Source organism: Mizuhopecten yessoensis, unplaced genomic scaffold, assembly GCF_002113885.1.
Source record: "Mizuhopecten yessoensis strain PY_sf001 unplaced genomic scaffold, ASM211388v2 scaffold1175, whole genome shotgun sequence".
Taxonomy (NCBI): domain Eukaryota; kingdom Metazoa; phylum Mollusca; class Bivalvia; order Pectinida; family Pectinidae; genus Mizuhopecten; species Mizuhopecten yessoensis.
The window spans coordinates 143,832-150,912 of record NW_018403915.1 but is presented as its reverse complement, the minus strand read 5'-3'; the positions used below and the strand labels follow the sequence as shown (position 1 = coordinate 150,912).

The window sequence follows — 7,081 nt, the reverse complement described above, 5'->3', positions numbered from 1 at the left end:
ATTTTACCTCTAACAGCTCCAGTTATAGAAAAATAATATATTTGGCTTCTGACAGCTCCAGTTATAGAAAAATAATATATTTGGCCTCTGACAGGTCTAGTTATAACAAAGATATATATTTGGCCTCTGACAGGTCTAATTATAGAAAAATAATTCATTTGGCCTCTGACAGGTACAGTTATAGATAAATAACATATATTAGGCCTCTGATAGGTCCAGTTATAATTTATTTGGCCTGACAGGGCCAATTATAAAAGATATACATTGTAACTAGTATAGAGTGCTACTTACCCGGCTGCTGACAAGTCCGTCCACAACCGTACGAGCAACACCTCCAACCTGAAAACATCAGGATGATGACCATTGCAAATCAACATTAATAAAGGGCTCCTGGGAACTTCCTGCTCGGACATATTTTTGATGAACGCTTATATAATATTCCATTTACTAAACACATCAATTATAATGCAGTTCGTTTATTGTGAGATATCTTTTTTCTTTGATACTCCAAGAGACAGTTGTATTATTTGAAGCAGTAATATAACTACCCAATGGATAGTTGTACTATTGTACCAATCCCTGGGACAGTTGTAGTCTGTGAAGCAGTATTGTACCTGCCACAGGGACAGTTGTAGTCTATGAAGCAGTATTGTACCTATCCCTGGGACAGTAATAGTATGAGAAGCAGTATTGTACCTTTCCCTGGGACGGTTGTAGTCTGTGAAGCCCCAATGGATAGTTGTACTATTGTACCAATCCCTGGGACAGTTGTAGTCTGTGAAACAGTATTGTACCTATCACTGGGACAGTTGTGGTCTGTGAAGCAGGATTGTACCTATCCCTGGGACAGTTATAGTCTGTGAAGCAGTATTGTACCTGCCACTGGGACAGTTGTAGTCTATAAAGCAGTATTGTACCTATCCCTTGGACAGTTGTAGTCTGTGAAGCAGTATTGTACCTATCCCTGGGCCAGTTGTAGTCTGTGAAGCAGTATTGTACCTATCTCTGGGACAGTTGTAGTCTGTGAAACAGTATTGTACCTATCACTGGGACAGTTGTGGTCTGTGAAGCAGGATTGTACCTATCCCTGGGACAGTTGTAGTCTGTGAAACAGTATTGTACCTATCCCTGGGACAGTTGTAATCTGTGAAGCAGTATTGTACCTATCCCTACAGTAATAGTCTGTGAAGCAGTATTGTACCTATCCCTGGGATTGTACCTATCCCTGGGACAGTTGTAATCTGTGAAGCAGTATTGTACCTATCCCTACAGTAATAGTCTGTGAAGCAGTATTGTACCTATCCCTGGGCCAGTTGTAGTCTGTGAAGCAGTATTGTACCTGCCACAGGGACAGTTGTAGTCTATGAAGCAGTATTGTACCTATCCCTGGGACAGTTATATTCTGTGGAGCAGTATTGTACCTATCCCTAGGACAGTTTTGGTTGGTGAAGCAGTATTGTACCTATCCCTGGGACAGTAATAGTCTGTGAAGCAGTATTGTACCTATCCCTGGGCCAGTTGTAGTCTGTGAAGCAGTATTGTACCTATCTCTGGGACAGTTGTAGTCTGTGAAACAGTATTGTACCAATCCCTGGGACAGTTGTGGTCTGTGAAGCAGGATTGTACCTATCCCTGGGACAGTTATAGTCTGTGAAGCAGTATTGTACATATCCCTGGGACAGTTATAGTCTGTGAAGCAGTATTGTACATATCCCTGGGACAGTTATAGTCTGTGAAGCAGTATTGTACCTATCCCTGGGATTGTACCTATCCCTGGGACAGTTGTAATCTGTGAAGCAGTATTGTACCTATCCCTGGGACAGTAATAGTCTGTGAAGCAGTATTGTACCTATCCCTGGGCCAGTTGTAGTCTGTGAAGCAGTATTGTACCTATCTCTGGGACAGTTGTAGTCTGTGAAACAGTATTGTACCTATCACTGGGACAGTTGTGGTCTGTGAAGCAGGATTGTACCTATCCCTGGGACAGTTATAGTCTGTGAAGCAGTATTGTACATATCCCTGGGACAGTTATAGTCTGTGAAGCAGTATTGTACATATCCCTGGGACAGTTATAGTCTGTGAAGCAGTATTGTACCTGCCACTGGGACAGTTGTAGTCTATAAAGCAGTATTGTACCTATCCCTTGGACAGTTGTAGTCTGTGAAGCAGTATTGTACCTGCCACAGGGACAGTTGTAGTCTATGAAGCAGTATTGTACCTATCCCTGGGACAGTAATAGTCTGTGAAGCAGTATTGTACCTATCCCTGGGACTGTTGTAGTGTGTGAAGCAGTATTGTACCTATCCCTGGGACAGTTGTGGTCTGTGAAGCAGGATTGTACCTATCCCTGGGACAGTTATAGTCTGTGAAGCAGTATTGTACCTATCTCTGGGACAGTTGTAGTCTGTGAAACAGTATTGTACCTATCCCTGGGACAGTTGTGGTCTCTGAAGCAGGATTGTACCTATTCCTGGAACAGTTGTAGTTTGTGAAGCAGTATTGTACCTATCCCTGGGACAGTTGTGGTCTCTGAAGCAGGATTGTACCTATTCCTGGAACAGTTGTAGTTTGCGAAGCAGTATTGTACCTATCCCTGGGACAGTTATAGTCTGTGGAGCAGTATTGTACCTATCCCTGGGACAGTTATAGTCTGTGGAGCAGTATTGTACCTATCCCTGGGACAGTTGTAATCTGTGGAGCAGTATTGTACCTATCCTTGGGACAGTAATAGTCTGTGAAGCAGTATTGTACCTTTCCCTGGGACGGTTGTAGTCTGTGAAGCAGGATAGTACCTATCCCTGGGACAGTTGTAGTCTGATTGTACCTATCCCTGGGACAGTTGTAGTTTGATTGTCCCTATCCCTGGGACAGTTGTAGTCTGTGAAACAGTATTGTACCAATCCCTGGGACAGTTGTGGTCTCTGAAGCAGGATTGTACTTATTCCTGGAACAGTTGTAGTTTGTGAAGCAGTACTGTACCTATCCCTGGGACAGTTATAGTCTGTGGAGCAGTATTGTACCTATCCCTGGGACAGTTGTAGACTGTGAAGCAGTATTGTACCTATCCCTGGGACAGTAATAGTCTGTGAAGCAGTATTGTACCTTTCCCTGGGACGGTTGTAGTCTGTGAAGCAGTATAGTACCTAGCCCTGGGACAGTTGTAGTCTGTGAAGCAGGATTGTACCTATTTCTGGGACAGTTGTAGTCTGTGAAGCAGTATTGTATGTATCCCTGGGACAGTTGTAGTCTGTGAAACAGTATTGTACCTATCCCTGGGACAGTTATAGTCCGTGGAGCAGTATTGTACCTATCCCTGGGACAGTTGTGGTCTCTGAAGCAGGATTGTACCTATTCCTGGAACAGTTGTAGTTTGCGAAGCAGTATTGTACCTATCCCTGGGACAGTTATAGTCTGTGAAGCAGTACTGTACCTATCCCTGGGACAGTTATAGTCTGTGAAGCAGTTATGTACCTATCCCTGGGACAGTTGTAGTCTGTGAATCAGTATTGTACCTATCCCTGGGACAGTTGTAATCTGTGAAGCAGTATTGTACCTATCCCTGGTACAGTTATAGTCTATGAAGCAGTTTTGTCCCTATCCCTGGGACAGTTGTAGTCTGTGAATCAGTATTGTACCTATCCCTGGGACAGTTGTAGACTGTGAAGCAGTATTGTGCCTATCCCTGGGACAGTTGTAGTCTGTGAAACAGTATTGTACCTATCCCTGGGACAGTTGTAATCTGTGAAGCAGTATTGTACCTATCCTTGGGACAGTAATAGTCTGTGAAGCAGTATTGTACCTATCCCGGGGACAGTTGTAGTCTGTGAAGCAGTATTGTACCTATCCCTGGGACAGTTTTGGTCTGTGAAGCAGTATTGTACCTATCCCTGGGACAGTTGTAGTCTGTGAAGCAGTATTGTACCTATCCCTGGGACAGTTATAGTCCGTGGAGCAGTATTGTACCTATCCCTGGGACAGTTGTAGTCTGTGAAGCAGTATTGTACCTATCCCTGGGACAGTTGTAATCTGTGAAGCAGTATTGTACCTATCCTTGGGACAGTTGTAGTCTGTGAAGCAGTATTGTATCTATCCCTGGGACAGTTGTAGTCTGTGAAGCAGTATTGTACCTACCCCTGGGACAGTTGTAATCTGAGAAACAGTATTGTACCTATCCCTGGGACAGTAATAGTCTGTGAAGCAGTATTGTACCTATCCCTGGGACAGTTATAGTCTGTGGAGCAGTATTGTACCTATCCCTAGGACAGTTTTGGTTGGTGAAGCAGTATTGTACCTATCCCTGGGACAGTTATAGTCTGTGAAGCAGTATTGTACCTATCCCTGGGACAGTTATAATCTGTGAAACAGTATTGTACCTATCCCTGGGACAGTAATAGGCTGTGAAGCAGTGTTGTACCTATCCCTGGGACAGTTATAGTCTGTGGAGCAGTATTGTGCCTATCCCTGGGACAGTTATAGTCTGTGAAGCAGTATTGTCCCTATCCCTGGGACAGTTATAGTCTGTGGAGCAGAATTGTACCTATCCCTGGGACAGTTATAGTCTGTTGAGCAGTATTGTACCTATCCCTGGGACAGTTGTAATCTGTGAAGCAGTATTGTACCTATGCCTGGGACAGTTGTAGTCTGTGAAGCAGTATTGTACCTTCCCCTGGGACAGTTGTAATCTGAGAAACAGTATTGTACCTATCCCTGGGACAGTAATAGGCTGTGAAGCAGTGTTGTACCTATCCCTGGGACAGTTATAGTCTGTGGAGCTGTATTGTACCTATCCCTGGGACAGTTATAGTTTGTGGAGCAGTATTGTACCTATCCCTAGGACAGTTTTGGTTGGTGAAGCAGTATTGTCCCTATCCCTGGGACAGTTGTAATCTGTGAAGCAGTATTCTACCTATCCCTGGGACAGTTGTAGTCTGTGAAGCAGTATTGTCCCTATCCCTGGGACAGTTATAGTCTGTGGAGCTGTATTGTACCTATCCCTGGGACAGTTATAGTCCGTGGAGCAGTATTGTACCTATCCCTGGGACAGTAATAGTCTGTGGAGCAGTATTGTACCTATCCCTGGGACAGTTGTAATCTGAGAAACAGTATATTACCTACCCCTGGGACAGTTGTAATCTGAGAAACAGTATTGTAGCTTCCCCTGGGACAGTTGTAATCTGAGAAACAGTATTGTACCTACCCCTGGGACAGTTGTAATCTGAGAAACAGTTGTCCCTAGTCACTTGACAGGTGGTAATGACATTTGAGTTGTCAGGGCAGGCGTCCCACTGAAACTGGGTCTGGTGAAAACGTCATAAATATATCATCAAATAGTTTAGTAAATATATTATAGTTCCTTACTATTGTTTAACATTGATGTGATCATAATAAAGTACCATTACTAACAATGCCCAGATACACATGTGAGATAAGAAATCAAATCATTAGGTCTTTCATTCACTGTGATATTGTGCTTTGTTGAACAGAGAATAAGATACACGTAAATCAATGTTTGAGCGTTTATGTCACTTGTGATAAATGAAATGGGATTAAGTTATGCCAATGAATTATGTTTATAAATCTGCATAGTTGATATATTTTGAGATATCTTTGTATTCGTGATTATTTTGGATGTAATAATTAGGGAGGAATACACAACTTCATACAATACTGAATGTGTGTGATAGAATATTGAACAATTATAACTACAGCGGAACTTAGACTGAGAACGGAGACCGATGTGGACTCTATCTTAATACTTTATATTTAAGCATTGAGCTGTGATTGCCTTTGTTTCTTGCTTTATTCTGATTCAAAAATAGTAAATCAAAGTTATAATGGCGCAGTCGAGAGACTGTTTTGTATGTATTTTATGTATTCTGGCTGGTTATTCATCGTGAACGAAACCTATTTGTAGTGGGTTTTTTACGAAGCATATATAGTGTATGATATCTAATGTTCATTATGAAAAGTTGGTATCACATATTATAATACCAAAACCTTGTCCTATCTTTATAATTATTACCATGTTCTGTAGTTTCCCTATCAAATCCGTGTCCGCCTAATTCTTCGTTTATGTTAGGACTATCTGTTGGTCGATAACTATTCTAATGTGTTGACTTGTGTATTAAGAAGAAACTACTACTGTGTTTAGATCAATGTAATTATGTAAACACAAACATTTGTTTCCACCAATCAAAGTCTATTAAAACTTAACCATGCCGATAGTAAAAAGAAAAAGGTGAAAAAATGGTAGTTTTGTTCTAGAGATCATTAATAATAATAGTAATAGGTAATAATAGTATACCTGTGTAGATAGGATCAAACATCCCGCTATCAGAAGCACACACAGCATGGCGACTTTCAATATAATTTTCTCTCTTGTGCCTTGTACTTAAACAGGATACTATATCCCACGTGGCTGAAATGTTTTTGTCATGTACCTTGTGTAACATTCAAAGGGGGTGGGGGGTCACTCTTAACATATATCTCTCCCCGCCTAATGGTACAATCTTAACTACTTCATCTCGTTAATAACGAACAGGAAACATGCCTGTTGTCCTGTCAACAGTAAAATTACCTGCCATTCCCATCAAAACCACAGTTAGTGAACTCACCGGACTTGTATGTTTTGCATGTCCATGAAATGCTATGGGGAGCGGACGGGGACACCTCGTTACACCAGTCAGTGGTGTTAACCTGTCGCCAATACTACAGAAGTTCTGTAAGACTGTTCTACAGATACACATTTATAAATACTGTTTATTATGTCTGATTGGTGTTTATCCCTAGATTGGAGGATCAGTTATTTGATTACTGATCGCTGGACACCTTCGTCACCCTCATCCCGGAAATGTCACGTTGTAACATGAAGCCTTAATCACTTGTTCTCTCATGTAAAATGTTATTTTAAAAAGAATAGAATATATACGTACGTCATAATTCGCGTCTGATAGAACGGCGGTTTACGTCTTACTGTAACAACCATCGATGACAAACAACTCGTGTGTTTTGGTTCCTATTACAAGGCATTAGAAAGAAACAAAACACTTTATCTCATAGTATTCCCGTATAAAATGTTGAA

The 7,081-nt window shown here is 41.7% G+C and overlaps 1 long non-coding RNA gene across 1 annotated transcript; it reads right to left on the bottom strand.

Moving 5' to 3' along the window:
- Positions 1–261: 261 nt before the first annotated feature.
- Positions 262–6,587, bottom strand: LOC110458186. The gene is made up of 3 exons (XR_002463772.1): positions 6,305–6,587; positions 5,198–5,297; positions 262–339 (listed from the first exon to the last, which is right to left on the bottom strand). It is a non-coding gene; the product is annotated as an uncharacterized LOC110458186 (long non-coding RNA).
- Positions 6,588–7,081: the final 494 nt, after the last annotated feature.